The sequence below is a fragment of the Hemitrygon akajei genome, chromosome 16 (genome assembly GCF_048418815.1).
Source record: "Hemitrygon akajei chromosome 16, sHemAka1.3, whole genome shotgun sequence".
Classification (NCBI taxonomy): Eukaryota; Metazoa; Chordata; class Chondrichthyes; order Myliobatiformes; family Dasyatidae; genus Hemitrygon; species Hemitrygon akajei.
The window spans coordinates 13,347,834-13,368,894 of NC_133139.1; positions in this window are offsets into that span (position 1 = coordinate 13,347,834).

A 21,061-nucleotide genomic window follows, 5' to 3' on the forward strand; every position below is an offset into this window, starting at 1 on the left:
GATGCTATATAGTCTCCTCCCTGATGGGAGTCGGACCAACAGTCCATGAGCAGGGTAGGTGGAATCCTTCTTGATGTTACTGGACCTTTTCTGGAAGCTTTCTGTATGTATGTCCCTGATGGTAGATGGGCTGGTGCTGGTGATGCATTGGACAATTCTGACCCTGCCAATGCAGTGTAGTTTCTCTACCATGCAGAGATGAAGCATATTTAGATGCTCTCTACTGTGCATCTGTAGAAGGACATAAGCAGAGATGTGCATTGTCCAGCTCTCTTCAACCTCTCAAAAAGTAGAGGCACTGATGAGATTTTCTGATGGTGTAGAATGTGTTCTGGAACCATGAGAGGTTGTGTGAAAAATGCACTCCCAGCCATTTGAAACTGTTCGCAGTTCAACTGTGGTGTGAATTCTCCTGTGTCGTCTTGATATTGAGGAAGAGGCTATTTGCCTCGAGGCATTAGGCCTTGAGGTCTTCCACATCCTCTCTGTAGGCTGCCTCATTGTCTTTGGTGATGAGCTTCACCACTGTCATGTCATCAGTGTGAGCAGAGTGAACTGCAATAGGCTCAGTACACACCACTGTGAGCCAGCCATATTGAGGATGATGGGGAGGGAGGAGCGATTGTGCATCCTGACGAACTGAGCTCCGTTGGATAGGAAGTCCAACTCTAGATGCACAGTAGGAATAGGAGTTTGTTCACCAAGGTCGTTGGACAATCGAGTTGAATGCCAGACTGAAATCCAGAGAAAGCATTCTGACATATTTGTCTTCGTTTTCTAAATGTGTCAGGGCCAGGACATGACAAAAGCTATAGCATCTGTGGTAGAATGGATCTGTCAGTAAGCATATTGTTGAGTGTCCAGTGTGGCAGGAATGGAGCTTTTAATATGTACCATTAGCAGCAAAGCACTTTCATGACAATTGGCATCAGTGCCACTGGGCGGTAGATTCCTGGGTGGAGGATTGCGTCTAAATAAGTGGGGCAGCACATACAAAATGCTGAAGTAACTCAGCCAGTCAGGCAGCATCTATGGAGTGGAATAAAGAGCCGACATTTCGGGTCATTCGCTATGGTGCGTGTGTGGATGTGTTGCTCAAGTTTTCCAGTGTCTTGTGGAACCTCTTGTGTTTATGTATGTGAGGGATTGGGTGATAGAGAGCAGGGATTTTGGAATGTCAGGACCACGAGATTATCAGGGAACCGAGGAACTGGGGGGGGGGGGGGGATTGCCAACAGTGTTGTGGCTTGGGGCAATTGGAGAATTAACTTAATGAATGATGTAGAGGTGATTGATTCTATTGGGGGTTATGCCTGATGGATAGAAATTAAAAGTGGAGAATTCTTCAGTTGATTCATGGCTGGGAACTGGGGTATATTACTATACCATGCTATTTAGTTTAATTTATAAATTTTTAAAATTTTATTTTACATTTTTTAAATATATATATTTCTTTTTGTAATTTATAGATTTTTAAATGTATTGCACTGTACTGCTCCTGCAGAACAACAGATTTCACGACATACATAACACACACAAAATGGTGGAGAAACTCAGCAGGTCAGGCAGCATCTATGGAAATCAATAAACATTTCGGGCCAAGACACCATTACCATTACCATTATAGTTTATTGTCACCAAACAATTGATACTAGAGCGTACAATCATCACAGTGATATTTGTTTCTGCGCTTTGACTCTTCTTCAGGACTGGAAAGGAAGGGGGAAGTTACCAAAATAAAAGGGTCAGGGTGGAGGCGGGGGGAAGGAGGACTAGCCAGAAGGTGATAGGTGAAGCTAGATGGGTGGGAAAGATAAACAGTTGGAGAAGAAGGAATCTGACAAGAGAGGAGAGTGGACCATAGGAGAAAGGGAAGGAGGAGGTGCACCAGGGAAAGGTGACAGGCAGGTGAGCAGAAGGGAAATGAAGCCAGAGTGGGGAATAGAAGAAGTGAGAAAGGAGAGGGAAATAAATTGACAGAAGGACAAATTGATGTCAATGCTATCAGATTGGAGCCACCTAGATGGAAGATGAGATGTTGCTCCTCCACCCCGAGTGAAGCCATTGACTGATGTGCCTGACTGAGAATGGGGATAAGAATCAAAACAGTTGGCCACTGCATTCTGCTGATGAAAGTTGGATCGTGCAGCATAGAGCAGGCAAAGGAATTGCCATCGTTTTAGGTCAAAGCCCTGAAGCAGGGTTTCAACTTGAAACGACAGCAATTCTTTTCACATCACACGTACCATTCAATTCACTGAGTTCCTCCAGGAGATTGTTTGTTGCTCCAGATTGCAGACAACATGGCAACTGGCTGAAAGTGGAGTAGGTTACCTTGCATCACGGCACAGTAGCATAGTGATTAGCACAATGCTTTACAGTGCCAGCAACCCAAGCTCAATTCCCGCTGCTGCCCGTAAAGAGTTTTTATGTTCTCCCCATAACCACGTAGTTTCCTCTGGGTGCTCTGGTTTCCTGCCACAGTCTACCAGTTGGTAGGTCATTGTAAATTATCCCATGATTAGGCTAGGATGAAATTGGGGGTTGCTGGGCAGTGTGGCTCAAAGGGGAGGAAGGGCCTATTCTGTGCCGTGCCTCAATAAAATAAAATTTAAAAAGGTGTGTTGTAGGGTTAATGACGTCACTTGATACGTTCCTGAAGCTGCTATCACCTCAGACATGCAGGCACAACTCGCATGAGGAAACGACCGGTCAAATTTCCAGAGTGTTGCAAGATAACCCAGGAAGGTTTTTATATTGTACATCCTGTCCAAAGTCCACTTTCAATTACCTAAAACTAAAGTACACAGTGTTGCACGATCCAATTTCAGGGTCACTCTATTTGCTGAGTTAATTAATTTGTTCGACAGGCAATAGACTAGTTCCTAAGAGGCCAGTCATGGCTCTTTCTGATCCCTAAACCTCTGATAGACAGCCTGAACTGGCAAAATGAGAAAATGCGTTCCCTGGATTTTAATAATCATTCACTTGAAAATGACTACCAATTTCCTCTTGCATTGATTGTTTTAGCTACTAAGATCATTTATATCCCAAAGAAGTAGACCATGGAAGTGCTTGTAATCCAAAAAAAAAGAGGAAAGATTAATTAGAAATCTTTATAAAGCCAGCTTGCATTGTAAGACCTTAAGACCACAGGTATAGGAGCAGAATTTGACCAATTGGCCTATCAAGTTTGCTCCACCATTTTATCACAGCTGATCCATTTCCCTCTCAGCCCCAATTGGCCGCCTTCTCCCCATACCCGTTCATACCCTGACTAATCAAGAACCTATCAATCTCCACTTTAAATATATCAAATGACCTCCACAGCCACCTGTGGCAACGAATTCCACAGATTCACCATTTTCTTGCTAAAGAACTACTTCCTCCTCTCCATTCTAAATGGACGCCCCTTTATTCTGGGGCTGTGTCCTTTGGTCTTGGACTCCCCCTCCATGGGAAACATTCACTCTATATCCACCTTATCAAGGCCATACAATATGTGAAAGGTTTCAATGAGAACCCCCTCATTCTTCTGAATTCCCAGAGCCATCAAACACTCCTCATATGGTAAGCCTTTCATTCCCAGAATCATGCTCATGAACCTCCTTTGAATCCTCTCCAATGCCAGCACATCCTTTTGTAGATAAAGGGCCCAAAGCTGCTCATAATACTCCAAATGAATATTTGTGTGTATTCCAGTATTTGCTCAGAAAAAGGTGTCAATGGAATGATGATAAAAAAATCCATTTTTAGAAGCTCATTTTCTTTCTCAAGCTGTTCAAAATGCTTCAAACAGACAATATTTCTTTAAAGATTGTTGTGGAAATTGTATAGTGCATAGCAAAACTTTTTAAAGCTGTTACTTTTTCGGGATTTGTGCATTGATAAGCCTAGAATTTATAGTTCATATCTAGTTGCTCCAGAAATGTTAAATGCAAGAGATTCTGCAGATGCTGCAAGTCTAGAGCAACACGCACAAAATGCTGGAGGAACTCAGCAGGTCAGTCAGCATCCAGAGAGAGGAAGAAGCAGGCTCCATTTTGAACCAAGACCCTTCACCTGGACTGTTCTTGAAATGGCACTGGTGAGCTATCTTTTAGACCTGTAAAGTTCTTTTGATGAAAGTATTTCCAACAATGCTGTTGAGAAGGTAGTTCCAGGGTTTAGACACAGTGATTTCCAAATCAGAGTGAAAAGTGACTTGGAGGAGAATTTGCAGGTGGCACTATATTCATGCACCTCAGGCCCTTGCTCTTCGTGGTGGTGTGGGCTGAAGGTTTTTAAAGTGCTGTTGGGAATAGTGAAGTAAGGGAGGTGCATTTTATAGATATTATGCAGCGCAGCCAATGTGAGCTGGTGGTGGAGGGAATGAATATTTATCATGATCGGCAGTGTAGCAAAGTACAAACTTCAAAGTATATTTATAATTAAATCATATGCTACCTTGAGATTCATTTTCTTGCCAGCAGTTACAGGGAAAAACAAGAAAAACAATCAAATTTTTGAAAAGCTATCCAAAAAAACAGACCAGGATGGGCAATCAACCATTTTGCAAATGAAGACAAACTGCACAGGTACAAATAATACTGAGAACCTGAGTTGTAAAGAGTCCTTGACAGTGTGTCTGTGATTTGTTAGGATCAGATCAGAGTAGTGGTGAGCGAAGTTACCTACAAATGAAGCAGTCAAATGGATTAGCTTGTTCTGGATGGTGCTCAGCTCCTCGAGTTCTGTTGAAGGTACTTGCTGAGAAATCCATCATACTCCTGACTGGAGTGTTCAACACCAGAATCACGTTTAACATCAATGGCGTATGTCATCAAATATGTTATTTTGCCACAGCAGTATACTGCAATATGAAATAATAAAAACGTATAAATTGCGGTAAGAAACGCAGTACTGTGCAATGGTCTTAGGCACGTATGTATAGCTCAGTTTTTGCACAGTACTGTATATGTCAACATGGAGTGGAGAGTGAGTTTGTAAATCTGGCAGCAGCAGAGGAAGTTGGGAATGGTGAGGGTGGAACATCACCAGATGGGTGTGGGACACGTGGCAGAGATGGAGTGCCAGGGACGGAGGGAGGGCATGGGTGCAGACGCACCCAGCCCTGATATACTAGGCATCGTCTTTTGATTCCAGACAATTGGTTTATTGATCATTACTGAATGTCTCTCCAGTGCTTCCCTCTCCTTCCCCTCTCCCTTCCATTTTCTCAGTCCACAATAGAGACCCATATCAGAATCAGTTTTATCAACACTCACATATGTAATGAAATTAGTTTTTTTTTGAGACAACAGTACAGTGCAATACTGTACTGTATAAAGTCTTTGGCACCCTAGCTATATATACAGTATGTGCGTAAGTCTTTTGCACAGTACTGTCTGTATGAATAAATAAATATATATATTTATAGATGTATATAAAATTGTATTAAATAAATAGTGCAAAAAGAAAAAAAATACACTGTACATGAGTTCACTGACCAGAAATCTGATGATTGTGGGGAAGATGCTGTTCCTAAATCATTGCATGTGTGTCTTCAAGCTCCTGTACCTCCTCCTTCATGGTAGCAATGAGAATAAGGCATGATGCTGGTTCTTAATGATGGATGTCACCTTTCGCATTTTGAGGGTGTCCTGAGTGTTGGAGAGGTTAGTGCCCATGATGGGGATAGCTGAGTTTGCAACTTACTGCAGCTTTTTCAGATTCTGTGCAGAGGCCCCTCCGTACCCGACAGTGATGCAACCGGTTAGACTGCTCTACCTAGTATATCTGTAGAAATTTGTCAGAGCCTTTAGTGGCATATGAAATCTCCTCAAACTCCCACAGAGTTTACAGAGAGCGAAAGGACAGGAGGCATGTCACTCATTCCAGAATACCTACAGCCTCGTGTAGCCATTATATTTATATGTCTTCTCCAGTTGAATTTCTAGTTTATGGTGATGGTGAGGGTCTTGGGAGGAGGCTTAGCACCAGCAGATTAACATGTTTGATTTCAGCATGTACATACTGACCCAACCACCACTGATGATGGGGATGTTCTTGGAGCCTCTTCTTCCTGGCTAAATGCAACCATGTTCAAAGTAAGTTTATTATCAAAGTACATGTATATTACCATGTATGATGTGCTGGGATAACTCAATGGGTCCAGCAGCATCAGTGGGAAGAAAGGAATTGTTGATATTTCAGGTAGAACCGGTGCCTGAGAATGTTACATCCTCAGGCTCTTACACTAATGAAAGGTCACGGCCTGAAACATTGCACAGTAATGCATTTCTTACTGCAATGTATACATTTTTATTATTTCATATTGCAGTATACTGCTGTGGCAAAATAACATATTTGATGACATACGCCATTGATGTTAAACGTGATTCTGGTGTTGAACACTCCAGTCAGGAGTATGATGGAATTCTCAGCAAGTACCTTCAACAGAACTCGAGGAGCTGAGCACCATCCAGAACAAGCTAATCCATTTGACTGCTTCATTTGTAGGTAACTTCACTCACCACTACTCTGATCTGATCCTAACAAATCACAGACACACTATCAAGGACTCTTTACAACTCAGGTTCTCAGTATTATTTGTACCTGTGCAGTTTGTCTTCATTTGCAAAATGGTTGATTGCCCATCCTGGTCTGTTTTTTTGGATAGCTTTTCACAAATTCGATTGTATTTCTTGTTTTTCCCTGTAAATGCCTCATCTTATTCACTTTTTAATTGTTTTATTATGCTTGCTGTTGGATCACTGTGTGGTTGCTCCTGAAAGTGTGATGTTTCAATTAACAACTCTGCACATGAAAAAAATGAGACAAATTTGAATGATAAAAAGATTGCACTTCATTTAAATTCACCCTAAAAAAAATATTCCCCCCCCCCCAATGCATCCCGAATGATCAATTAATTATCTCACTGTTGACTTACAGGGAACTTTCCACATCTGCATGTTCTTATTGATCCTTGGATTATTTTCAGAACAGTTCCAGGTCAGATTGATTGAATTAGTGATCTGGCAGTGGTTTTCTTTATTTTGAGATACTGCACGGTAACAGGACTTTTCCGGCCCAATTACACCCATGTGACCAATTAACCTACTAACCCTAATGCCTTGGACTGTGGGAGGAAAGTGGAGCACCCAAAGGAATCCCATGCGGTCACGAGAAGAATGTACAACATCCTCACAGGCAGCGGCACTAGCTGTGTGATTTCTGCAAAAACCTTCATGACGGCAGTTAAATTTAAAGTTAAGCTCGATTCAAGTCCCTGGGTGTCAATATCTCTGAGGATCTAACCTTGATGCAGCTACAAAGAAGGCACAACAGTGACTATATTTCATTAGGAGTTTGAGGAGATTTGGTTTGTCACCTACAACACTCGCCAGTTTCTGCAGATGTGCTGTGGAGAAAATTCTAACTGGCTGCATCAGCATCTGGTATGAGTGAGGCGGGGGGAGGGGGGGGGGGAGGTTTGCTACTGCCCAAGATCGAAGTAAGCTGCACAAAGTTGTAAATGTAGTCAGCTCCATCATGGGCAGTGGCCTCTGTAGTGTCAAGGACATCTTCAAGGAGTGATGCCTCAGAAAGGCAGCGTCCATCATTAAGGAAGCCCCCTCCACCACCCAGGTCATGCCTTGTTCTCATTGCTACCATCAGGAAGGAGGTACAGGAGCCAGAAGGCACCCACTCAGCGATTCAGGAACAGTTTCTTCCCCTCTGCCGTCCGATTTCCATCGAACCCATGAACACTCCCTCACTACGTTTTTTCCCTATTTTTTCACTACTTACTGAACATAACTATTTAATAGATATACTGTAATTCAGTCTTTTTCTATTATTATGTACTGCATTGTGCTGCTGCTGCAAAGACGACAGTTTTCATGACATATGCCAGTGATATTAAACCTGACTCTGTTCTTTACCTGCTCTGCTGTCTCTGGGAGAAGTAAACTAACTCGCCTCAAGAAACCATTCAGTAATAATGCATACATTCGGATTTGGTTAATTGAGGAAAGTAAATATTAAACCAATGATTTAAATGAAGGTGAAATTGGATAATTCAAGTTCAAGTTGAAGTTTATTGTCATTCAACCATACATGTACAAACTAAGTGAAAGAGCATTCCTCTGGGGACAAGGTGCAAAAATACAGTACATGTATCACAAACAGTACACAGAAAATATTAATCATTAATTTAAAAACAACTATTCTGTACATGTACAAGTTGACAAAGTACATATACGGCACAGTTAAATATGCAACAGCATATGATGCTACTGGCGCTGACATGAATAATGTGTACTGAGTGGTAGCAGAGTGCATTGTAAGCATAGGTTTAACACAGCTTAAACCGATCTAACAGTTTGAAAACAGTTTGTTTTCGCGGGTTTGAGCATTGGAAGGCGGTATTGATGGTTGAGCTGGCATACAGGATGTTGTCTCCAGTCTACAATGGACTCCGGCTTACTTAATATGCTTCTGTTTTCTCACACCCATCTTCCAGCATCTCCTTTCCTGAGCAGCAGTAGCAGGCAGCTCCATGGTATGAGGATAAAACTGAGATGAGGAGCAATTTCTTTAGCTGGGGGGGGTGGTGAATCTGTGGAACTTATTTCTGTAGAGGGCCATTAAGGCTAAGTCATTGGGTGTATTAAGTACAGAGATTGATAGGTTCTTGATTGGTAAAGTGGTCAAGCGTTACATGGCAAATTTGGGAGAATGAATAGCTTCAGAGATTCTGCAGATGCTGAAATCCAGAGTAACAAACACAAAATGCCATAGGAACTCAGTAGGACATACAGAATCTATGGAGAGGAATAAAGAGTTAACATTTCAGGCCAAGACCCTTCATCAAGGAGAATGGGGTTGGTAGATTAGAGATGATTGAATGGCGCAGCAGAATTGATGGGCTGAACGGCTTAATTCTTCTCCAATATTTTGTGGTTTTATCAATAACTATATTTAAATTCTGCAGTTGGAATTGAGCTCAGGCTTAGAGATTGTTAGTCTAGGCTTCTGGATAGGGAAGCAGGAGGAATAACCTTCCAGGGAAGCAGTGGAAAATAGTTGCAGTGATTTTATACATTCAGTGGCCATTTTGTTAAGCGCCTCCTGTACTTATCAAAGTGGCCACTGAGTATATGTTTGTGGTCTTTTGCTGTGTAGCCAATCCACTTCAAGGTCAACATGTAGTGCGTTTAAAGATGCTCTTCTGTGCACCACTCTTATATTGCCTAGTTATTTGAGTTACTGTTGCCTTCCTGTCAGTTTGAAGCAGTCTGGCCTGTCTCTTCTAACCTCTCTTATTGACAAGATATTTTTTCCACAGAACTGCTGCTCACTAGATTTTTTTTATTGTAGTTTCGCACCATTCTATGTAAACTCTAGAGACTGTTGTGCAAGAAAATCCCAGAAGATCAGCAGATTCTGAGACACTCAAACCACCCCATCTGGCACCAACAAACATTCCCCAATTTTAAAGTCACTTAGATCACTTTTCTTCCCCATTCGGATGTTTAGTTTGAGCAACAACTGAACTGCTTCACCATGTCTGCATGCTTTTATGTATTATGATTAAATATTTGCCACAATCGAATGGTAGTGCAGACTTGATGGGGCAAATGGCCTAATTCTGCTCCTTGCATCTTATGGTCTTTTGGTCGAAGTCTGTGATGGTGGGGAAGAACTTGTGCTTGAGTCTGGTCATCTGAGCTTCCAAGTTTCTGGATCTTTTGCCGGGGTAGAGGAGATGAAAGAGATGAAGGAGAATGCCCAAGGTGCTAGGTGACCTTGACAATACAATTAGCCATCCTAAAGCAATGCACCGTGAAAGTGGCTGGAGGGACAGAAGAGGTGAGCCTGTGAAAGTCTGGGCTACATTTGCCACTCTGTACGAATCCAGATACCCGGCTGAGGCGCAATCTGCAAGGATACTTTCCATCTATTGTAGTTCGAGAGAATCTTTATGTACAAGTCTTTCGAGTGAAGCTTGAACCTAGTCTTCCTCGAGCAAATAGAGAATCCAGTGGCAAAATGCGTAAAGCCTGAAATTTTACAATAAATCTGCTGTGGTCCCAAAAAGGATTAAATTTCATCCTCTTTGCCTCTTGAAGCGTAAAACAAAATTTATTTTGGACTTTCCCATTAAGCAATTGTCAGTGGCAGCAGTGAGAAAGCACAATTGTGCACTGCTGCTGAAATTCTCACCTGAATTACTGAATTGCAAATTTTAATGCCTTGTCTTTATTCTCCATAGAAGCAAAATTGACGCAAATAATGACAACCATTGTAGTGGAAAGTCTGCTAATAGGTTTTGGGGTGAAAACCTAGCATTCAGGTTTTCTTACGAATAAATGAACCAATTAATAATAGCCACATCTGGGTACCACTGCCTAGAATTTCAATCACATAACTCTATTTTGTTCAGATTTATGCAACTGAAAATTATTTTTCACAGAATGAAGAAGGCATGCCAGTAGTTACATTTTGTTAGGAGTTGGAGGAGATTTGGTACATTACCAAAGACTCCGGCAAATTTCTGTAGATGTACCGTGGAGAGCATTCTAACCGGTTGCATCACCGTCTAGTATGAGGCACCCACTGCACAGGATTGGGAAAAGCTGCAGAGCGCTGGAAACCTAGCCAACTCCATCATATGCACTAACTTTCCCATCATCGAGGTCACCCTCAAAAAGCGGTGCCTCAAAAAGGTGGCATCAATTATTAAGGACCCCCATCACCCATGACATCCATCATCAGGGAGGAGGTAAAGGAGCCTGAAGACACACACTTAATGCTTTAGGACCAGCTACTTCCCCTTTATCAGACCTCTCAACAGACAATGAACCCATGAACACTGCCTCACTATTTTTGCTTTCTTTTTACACCGCTTATGTAATTTGTTTTAATGTAAATTTCTTATTTTATGGTATATTTTATGTATTGCACAGTACTGCTCCTGAAAAACAACAAATTTCACTACAAGTGTCAGCGATAATAAGCCTGATTCTGAGTCTGAATTATGATACTGACTCGTCGGAACAGTGGCATAGCGATCTGGGTTCAATTCCCGCTGCTGCCTGTAAGGAGTTTGTATGTCCTCTCTGGGTAGGTTTCCTCTGGGTGCTCCGATGCCCTCCCACAGTCCAAAGACATACTGGTTAGTAGGTTAATTGTTCATTATAAATTGTCCCTTGATTAGGCTAGGGTTAAATTGAGGGTTGCTGAGTGGCGTGGCTCCAAGGGCCAAAAGGGCCTATTCTGCAATAAATAACTTAATAGAATAGACCTGAGGAAGTGGCTTGGCCTGAAACACTGACTGTTTTGGGCCAAGCGAGTCGGCTGATAGCGTAGACAGTGCCAGCAATTAGAAGTTTCGGTTTCAATTCCTGCCACTCTCTGTAAAGAGCTTGTACGCTGTCCCCCATGACCAATGGTTCGGAGGTTCCATGCAATATCAGAGAGTGCAACCTGAAATTCTTAACTCTGCAGGCACCCTCAAAACAGAAGAAAGACCCCAAAGAATGAATGACAGAAAAAATGTAAGGACCTCAAAGCCCCTCCACCCCCTCTCACACACAAACAGCAGCAAAAGCATCAATCCCCCCACCCCCCGTTTTATTCCAGCAGAAAGCATCAGCAACCCACTACCTGATATGCAAGCACCAGTAAAACCTCCAAAGAGAGACCATGATCTACAGTCATCACAAAGTTCATCCCAACGGTTCAGTCTGACACAGGCTCACTAGCAAGGGAGAAAGAGATATCACTTCTTCCACTTCAAGACGAACGGCAGACTCTTTTGATGTTGCAGTTTGCTGCAGTCTGCTGCACTGCTTTTATATAGAGTTTTCACCAACTCAAGAATCGGCAGCAAACTTTCACTATCGAGAGAGAGAGAGAGAATGAGGTCACCCAAGTGCAGAGGCCTCCGTCAGACTGTCCCAATGTTCCGATCTCCCGTGATGCTTAGTTGGCGACACTGGCGAGAAATCAGGTCCACAGGGACTGTCCGAGGCTGCACCTGGAGATATCGAAAAGCAGCGGACCGGCAAGCTCCGAGAACAGGAAGCCGCTGATGTGAAGTTTGAGTGCAGCTGTAGTTCACGGACTCCAACAGGACCCCAGCTACCCTGAAAAGTAAAGGCATTAGAAAGAAGATTAATCCACAGACAGGCTGGGAGAGCTCGTCCTCATCCTCTTGTTAGTTTATTAGCTAAATGTAAAAGACGTGAAGTGCATACCCGTACATCACGCTACCACGTGATACAAGTGCGCCTTGCTTAAAGTAAAGACGAAGCCAGACCTGCATTCCAGGGCTTCCGTGTTTTCCTTTGAATTAGTTTAATGTTTTGAACTTACAAAATATAACAGCGTAGAGCATAAAAAAATTATTCTAAGTAGTTCTTTCAAAACCCCTTGGATGACAGCAGGAAGGAAGGGTTGGATTGATCTTGGAGTAAGTTAAGAGATTGGCATAGCATCATGAGCTGAAGGGTCTGTACTGTGTCGTATGCTTTATGTTCTGTGTCCTCTAACCTGCTCAAAGACATACAACTAACTGTGAGATGCTGATAGGAGGAATGCAGATTGGAAAATTTTCCGAACAACGGTCGATCAGCCTGGCAAAGGGTGCCGGGGATCAGCAGTTTAGATGCATTTAGAATGTGGCACGATATCAAAATGCACCATATAGTCCTCCTCGTGCAATTATTGTTTTGGATGAGTGATCCTTTGCAGTGCTTATAATCAACGTGATTATCAGCATTAATGCACAGATGGTGCAAAAAAATTTAGCGTCTCTTGCTGGGAGTTGAAAGGCCCAGTTGCGCCACATTTGAATTTTATTTGATTCCAGATAAACATCGAAATGATAGAAAAGTTGCCTTTGTTATCTAAAGTGAGCATGTAATTACTTGGATGTTAAAATTACGGTACTGGTACTTTAAAATATGTGTGCAAAATTTCTCTATTCATTATTTTAACAAGGCCATTACACATTTAAAGTTAATGGGGTGATGCATTCATTGACATGGCTACTAAAAACATCTCCAGCTGCTTTTTACTTTTTACTAATATTCACAGTGCGAGATCATCCTTTACTCGTCTACATGCTAATTTATTTCATGACTGAGTTTCGTCCATTTGACTTGAGTACTCATTCCTCAGGGCCATCTCATCCATCAGTGATGTTACTGTGTCTTAACACAGCATAACGTCCCACACTCAGATATTTCACAATCGGGCCAAAGAGTTGTGTTTTTTTCCCCTGGGAATAGAGCACTTTCTATCTCATTCCACAATCCCAAAGATGATCAGACAGATAGCAAGAAGATGTGGATGATATTGAATTCAAGTCACTTTTATTGTCGCTTCGACCATAACTGCCGGTACAGTACATAGTAAAAATGAGACAACGGTTTTTCAGGACCATGGTGTTACATGACACAGTACAAAAACTAGACTGAACTACGTAAAAAAAAACAACACAGAAAAAAACTACATTAGACTACAGACCTAATCAGGACTGCATAAAGTGCACAAAACAGTGCAGGCATTACAATAAATAATAAACAGGACAATAGGGCCTCATGACCATCCATGGGTGTCATTTATCAGAATTGCTGTGTATGCAGGGCCCTTAGTATTATTAAGGATCCCGCCCATCCATTCAGCAGCCTCTTTGACTTTCTATTTCCTGAGGAGACTGAGGTCCTTTAACATCTGCCGGACGATGCTGACGATGTTCTACGAGTCTGTGGCGGCCAGTGCTATCATGTTTGCTGTTGTGTGTTGGGGCAGCAGGCTGAGGGTAGCAGACACCAACAGAATCAACAAACTCATTTGTAAGGCCAGTGATGTTGTGGGGGTGGAACTGGACTCTCTGACGGTGGTGTCTGAAAAGAGGATGCTGTCCAAGTTGCATGCCATCTTAGACAATGTCTCCCATCCTCTCCATAATGTACTGGTTAGGCACAGGAGTACATTCAGCCAAAGACTCATTCCACCGAGATGCAACACTGAGCTTCATAGAAAGTCATTCCTGCCTGTGGCCATCAAACTTTACAACTCCTCCCTCAGTGTCAGACACCCTGAGCCAATAGGCTGGTCCAGGACTAATTTCCACTTGGTATTATTTACTTATTATTATCTAATTATTTATGGTTTTATATTGCTATATTTCTACACTATTCTTGGTTGGTGCGACTGTAACGAAACCCAGTTTCCCTCGGGCTCAATAAAGTATGTCTGTCTGTCCATCAGACAGGAGACTCTGATGCATAAAGACAAGAACGGTCAGGATGGGAAACAACTTCCACCTCAGGCCATTAGGCTTCTGAACCCCCCTGCCCTATCGCATTTGAAGTGTCACTGGGTAATTTGATCGGTATCCTACAATATTTAATTTATGCAGTTTACTTTGTTTGTCCATGCATAATTCACTTGTAGTTTATATCTTAAACTTTCCTGAGTTACTGTGTGTTATATGTGCGTTATGTGTACTTGTGCTTTTCACCCTGGTCAGGAGAAACATTTTCTTGTTTAACGGTATACATGCATATAGTTAAATGACAATAAACTTGACTTTACTTTAAGTCTTAAATTACCTCATTGCAAAGTGTGCACTTCAGCTATTGAGACCCTTCATCTGGAATGGGTCTTGAACTGGAACATCAACCGTCCATTTCCTTCCATAGATGCTGCCTGACCTGTTGAGTTTTGCAGGTATTTTGTTTGTCAATATTAATCAAACTTGAGAATGAACATCCTACAGTATATTTAAGACATATTTTGGCCAATCAGCCCATCTCGTCTGCTCTGCCACCCTCTCGTTTCTATTCTTCTGCCTTCTCCCTGTAAACCTTGACAGCCTTGCACCTCTCACTCACCCAGGATGTGGTACGTGCGTGGAACACGCAGCCGGAGCCGGGAGTAGAGATTGATAGATTCAAAGATTTAAAGTACAGTACATTTATTATCAAAGTATGTATCCAGAATACAACTCTGAGATCCGTTCTCTTGCAGGCAGCCACAAAACAAAGAAACACTATGGAACCTATTCAACGGAACAGCAAACACCCAACGCGCGAAGAAAGTACAAGTAGAATTGTTTAAATTTAAATTTAAACAATGGCAAAAAGTGAGAGAACAACACACAGAATGTCAAACATCCAACCAGGAGTCCAGTGGTATTCAGTAGTATACATTAGGGGCATTTAAGAAACTCTTAGATGATAGAAAAATGAAGGGCCATATAGGAGGGAAGGATTAAATTGATCTTAGAGTAGGTTAAAAAGTCAGCATAATATTTGGGGCTGAATGGCCTTTATTATGCTGTAATGTTCAATGGTCTCTGTAGTATAAATTCCCCACCTTCTTCAGAAGCATCCTCCTGATGCATCATCTCCACTGCCTAAAATGTTCAGCAGGCCCATGAGAACAGCAGGATTTCCCTCCAGGGCAATCCTGACACGGACGTGTCCAGCTCCCTCGTGATCACTGATGCGCTAGGTGTCTAGAAATCCCTTCCCAACGTTACGGTGGAGGTCTCTGCTCTATGACCTCTGCTCAAGGGAGAGCTCTCCACCACCTTCTCAATTGAAACTGGAGATGATCACACCTCATGATTAGTAGTGGCAGCACGGAAACAATGCTGTTACAGCACCAGCGATCTGGGTTCCATTCCCGCCGCTGTCCGTATGAGCTTGTATGCTCTCCCCATGACCGCATGGGTTTCATCCAGGTGCTCCAGTTTCCTCCTACATCCCAAAGACACGCAGGTTAGCAAGTTAATTGGTCACATGGGTGCAATTGAGGTGATGCAGGCTCATGGGCCGGAAGAACCTGTTACTGTGCTCTATCCCTAAATAAAAATAATAGCCTTGCTGATGAATTTTAAATGACATGAAGTGAGAGACATTCGCCTGAGATGTAGAGCCAAGCCAGATTCCACTGCATGAGTGTCAAGCGACACGGTTCACACATGGGGCCTAGCCCAAAACAAGTCTCACTCAACAGAACTCATTTAGAAACCTTTTACAGGCAATCTCTCCCCCAACCAGACCTTCTTTCCCTGCAACGCCTCACTCCTTCAAATATCCTCATGGACCCAGAAAACGCGGATTCCATCCGAGGTCCAGTGGGGAAGTGCAGAATGTAAATTTGCTTTTTCCAGTTTTGAAAGGGAATATGAAAAATATGACTCCCACCAGTGTTGAGAAATGTTAACGTTTCTACGTGGAACTAATGACATAACTGAGCAATGTCTCAGCCATGAATCTATCCATTAAATATTGCTCTACAAAAACCACATTCCTGAGATTATTTTATATTAGGCAACCAAGTTTACTGGCATGAATGTTGTAGCAAATAGCACCACATATTTCAAAATTCAAAGTTAAAAGTTCAAAATAAATTTATTATCAAAGCAAGGTACTGTGCGAAAGTCTTGGGCACATACACAGCATATAGCTAGGGAGCCTAAGACTCTTGTGCAGTACTGTATTTGTAAACGTGGAACAAAGACTATGCTTACAAAAATGACAGAGCAAAAGATGTTGGGAATAGTGAGGGTGGAGTGTCATGAGAGGGGCGTGGGACGGGTAGCAAAGAAGGAGTACCAGGGGCAGGAGTTGGCGGAGGTGCAGACACACCCAGCTCTGAGGAATCAGGCAAGGTCATTTGATTCCAAACAATTGGTGTTTTGATAACACCTCTCTGGTGCTTCCCTCTCCCTTCCCCTTTTCCCAGCCATGATTTCCCTTTCCCTTCCTCCTCCCCACACTCAGACCACTGTCTGTAAGGTGCTTGCACGTTCACCCTGCGACCGTGTGGGTTTCCTCCGGGTGCTCTGGTTTCCTCCTCCCATTGGTAGGTTAATTGGTCAGTCCAAATTGTCCCATGATTAGTCTTGGGTTAAATCGAGAGTTGCTGAGTGGCACGGCTCAAATGGCCGGAAGTGTCTATTCCATGCTGTATCGCAATTAAATAACCAAACCAAAGTGCAAAAGAAGATAAACTGTGCAAATACAATAAAAACAGGTAATAAACAGATAGATAAATAAATAATACTGGGGATGTAAATTGTAGAGTCCTTGAAGGTGAGTCAATAGGTTGTGAAATCAGTTCAGTGTTGTTGGGATGAGTGAAGTTTATGCTCGCTCAGGAGCCTGCCGGGTTAGGGGCAATATGTGTTCCTGAACCTGGTGTTGTGGGAACTATGGCTGCTGTACCTTCTTCCCAAAGGCAGCATGGGCAGGGTAATGGGGGCCCTTGATGATGGATACTGTTTCCTTGTGGCAGTGCTCTTTGTAGATATAGAGGCATTTACATGTACATGAAGATCTATTTGCTCTTAATTACATTTTAATGAAAGAAATGGATGACATTTTTGACTAGCACCAGATAGGATCTAAATTTTGTATAGTGAGACCTTCTTTAGATGCCAGAAATGGGAAAATTTTTCTCTTTAATGTCAAAATAATCAGATTTATTCCCAAGGGCTCTGTTTATTTATTCCATGTTACTTAATGACGAAGACAAAATGTATGACTTATAATTGACATTGGGAAAAAATACCACAGTACTATTTATCTAACGTCAGTGCTAATTTGAGGATTTCCCATTGCTCAAAGATGGATTTGTAAATGTATTAAACATCAGATTTATTACATAGGGCACAAATGATTAATTCATATGGTTTTGCTCAGTCACTCCATTGAATTAAAAAGTGAATTGTTCACAACAAAGAAAGAAATCTCTGTGGACTTTGGGAATCTGAATAAAAAGCCACAGTATGAGCTGGAAGTACTCAACAAGTCAGGTAACATCTGTAAAATCAGTCAGTAGGTACTTAATCCAAGTCAAACTCAATTTTAATGTGATCTGCTGCCTGGACTTTAAGATTTGCTAAACCGTATTCATGCATCAATACTGTATTGACTTTCAGACAAGCAATGTCTTTGTTTCTCTGTCCTAATGTAAAAATACCTCTCTGATTTCAACTTTTCCTATCTTTGGCCCTACAGTTCTTCGATGTATCCGATTTCCTCTAATTCTGTGCTATTTTCACCCCACCATTTTATCAACGTCATCTCCCATTCCTCAGTTTCTTACACCTAGAATTACAAGGGTAACATGCGGTAATTGGTCATTGGATTATTATTGTTCCAAGATACAGTAAAAACCTTTGATAAAAGATAAAGACTAGCTTTATTTGTTACATGTACATTGAAGAGTGTTGTTTGTGTTAAATCAAATGGGCGATGTTTGTGCTAAGGGCAGCCTGCAAGTGTTGCCATGTGTTTGACAACATATCGTGCTCACAATTTACTCAACCTAACCTGTGCATCTTTGGAATTTGGGGTGAAACTGGAACACTTAGAGGAAACCCACATGGTCATGGAGAAAAAGTACAAGCCCCTTACGGAGAGGAGCAGGAATCCAACCCAGTTTATATTCCTTATTTCTTACTGTAACTTAAATTAATTTTTATGTCTTGCCACAAAACAACACATTTCATGACATATGTCAGTGATAGCAAACCTGATTCTGGTTTTGATTCTTCAAAGGTGACAATAAACCGTTAACTGTTCGTCGCCCTCCATTAATGCTGTCAGACCATTTGAGTTCCTCCAGAATGGTGCGTGTAGTCTAGATTCCAGCATCTGCCATTTATTCTCGCTCCACCAACATCTTTGCAGAGTCGTGTGCACCTAAAGAAGACCTCCAAGAGGACCACAACCTTGTTGTTGGTTTTGGAGACTTGCGTGCCTCTGTGATCTGCAGAACTGAGCTGGCTGGAGCCAGGGCTTTCTGCTTTGGCTCTTGGTAAGGTCACCCATGCCAAACAGGTCAAAGGGTAGACGGCAGTCTGAGAGTGGTCCACCAAGTCCTCCAGATTCAGGGCTACCAACTGTGACTGGTAAAACAAAATTGTTATGGAAGTCGCAATGAAGGACCCTGCTACATTCGAGTGCAACGGTATTCCTGAATCTCCAGCTGGGATTTGGGTGACTGACAGTAGTGAAAACCAAGGGGAAGCTACGGCGTGCTGAAAGAGACCCTGAACACCACCAGAGATGGAGGACCTTCATTGCTGCCCTAAAAGCAATATAAGGGGCAGCAAATAAGTAGACTTCTGCTCTGGACTATGGTTCTTCTACAGCTCGGCCTTACTGCCTCTTGACAAATTTATTAAAATCTTCCTGCTTGACCAAGATTTCGTCACTTTTACTTACTATACCTTGTGCTATTGTGAAACACCCTGGGATTTTTACTGTGTAAAAGACACTAGGTCACATCAAGTATTTGCTGCAATGATTTAAACAATCATAGAGTAGGCGGATTATTGCCTGGGCTTCCCATTAAACACCCCCCAATTTCCCATGCCATTGAAATCCATCAATGCGCTTATGAGTGGGATCGCATTGAAGCTTCACAGCAGTACTTGCAGACCTTCTGACTCTGACTCAAAGTTATTTTTCCCAGCCTGACCGGATGACAAATGGAGCATTTATTATCAGGTCTCGGTTCTTTAAGGTTGTTACAGCTGGGGGTGGTGATGGAGACAAGCTCCCACTACCTATTAAATGCTGCCAATGGCATACGCCTCAAATAGCCTCTGACAACCAAGTCCAGCTCCTGGGCTTCACGTGTGGCTTAGCTACTGAGCCTGGCAGGGCCGTTTGTACTGACAGGAGAGGGGTCCAGGGTGGGTTACTGGCACCTGAAAACCAATCGCTTCAGGTAGATGGGGCTCGTCAGCCATGATTGGCTGCTCATGAAGGAGAAGGAAAATTCTGATCTCAAACCTCTGCTGCCTTGTGGCCTCACTCACTTGTGGGGAAGGCTTCGGGAGTAAACCCAGAGGGAAAAATCCGGAACTGGAGTCCCTAAGGCAGTCCAATGCTGAATTCAATGCTGACTGGCAACTCCTACAATGCTGCCGGTGCCAGACTGTATCGGGCTCTGCTGTTCTTTTGAGTTTGTCAAATGCATGGAGGGGGGAGCTTGCTACATGGGGAGCAGCGGACTCTTTATATTGTACTGCCCTGACTTGCGTAACCAGACAGCTAGGACACACTGGTCGACCCTGACCAATGGAGGCCCCGTTCGTTATTAGGCCTTGTTTTCTGCAGGCAATCAGATATATTAAAAATGTGTTTTTAGCATAATAACATCCCTTGGAGCTCTGTAACAAGCACTTCTTTCACAAGAGTTTCTGTCTGAGCTGTGAGAAATCCTAACCTACACAATGCTCTCTGTGAGGAGTTAGCATGTTTCCACGGTGACTGTGTGGGTTTCTTCTGGGTATTCTGGATTCCTTCCCTATGAGTGCGTTAGATTAATTGGCCATGGTAAATTGTTCCTTATACCTTGATGAGCGGTGGAATCAGGGAGAGTTTATTTATATTTTTATTAAGGGAATCAGCATGGTAACAGCGCCACTAGCCTGCACCACCAGATTGCACACATGTGACCCATTAACTTGCTAACCTGTTCATTGGAACGATGGAGCACCCAGAGAGGACTCACGTTGTCACGGGGAGAATGTACAAACTCCTTCCGGACAGTGGTGGAATCGAACCTTGATCAGTGGCGCCGTAAAGCATTACACTAACCTCTATGCTAACGTGCTGTTGTGCTGCTGCGCTGATTGGAATGAGGAGAGGATAAAATTAGCTAAGGTAACAGCAGTGTAAAGTGGGTGGGCTTGAATGCCCTGCACCGATACAGTGTTTTAATTTTATCTACAATTCTTAACTTTGTCCAAGAAGCCTATCACATTATTAAAAGCTAAAATATCACATACAAGTGTAGTGATATTTTGGCTGTGTGTCTCTTTTATAAAAGCAGGGTAGTGAGTAGTTATCAGAGCGCTTTACAGTGCAGGCGACCCAGGTTCAATTCCTGCCGCTGTCCGTAAGGAGTTCACATGTTCTCCCCGTGACCGCGCAGGTTTCCACTGGGTGCTCTGGTTTCCTCCCACAGTCCAAAGATGTACTGGTTGGTAAGTGAATTGGCCATTCTAATTTGTCCCATGGTTAGGCTAGGATTA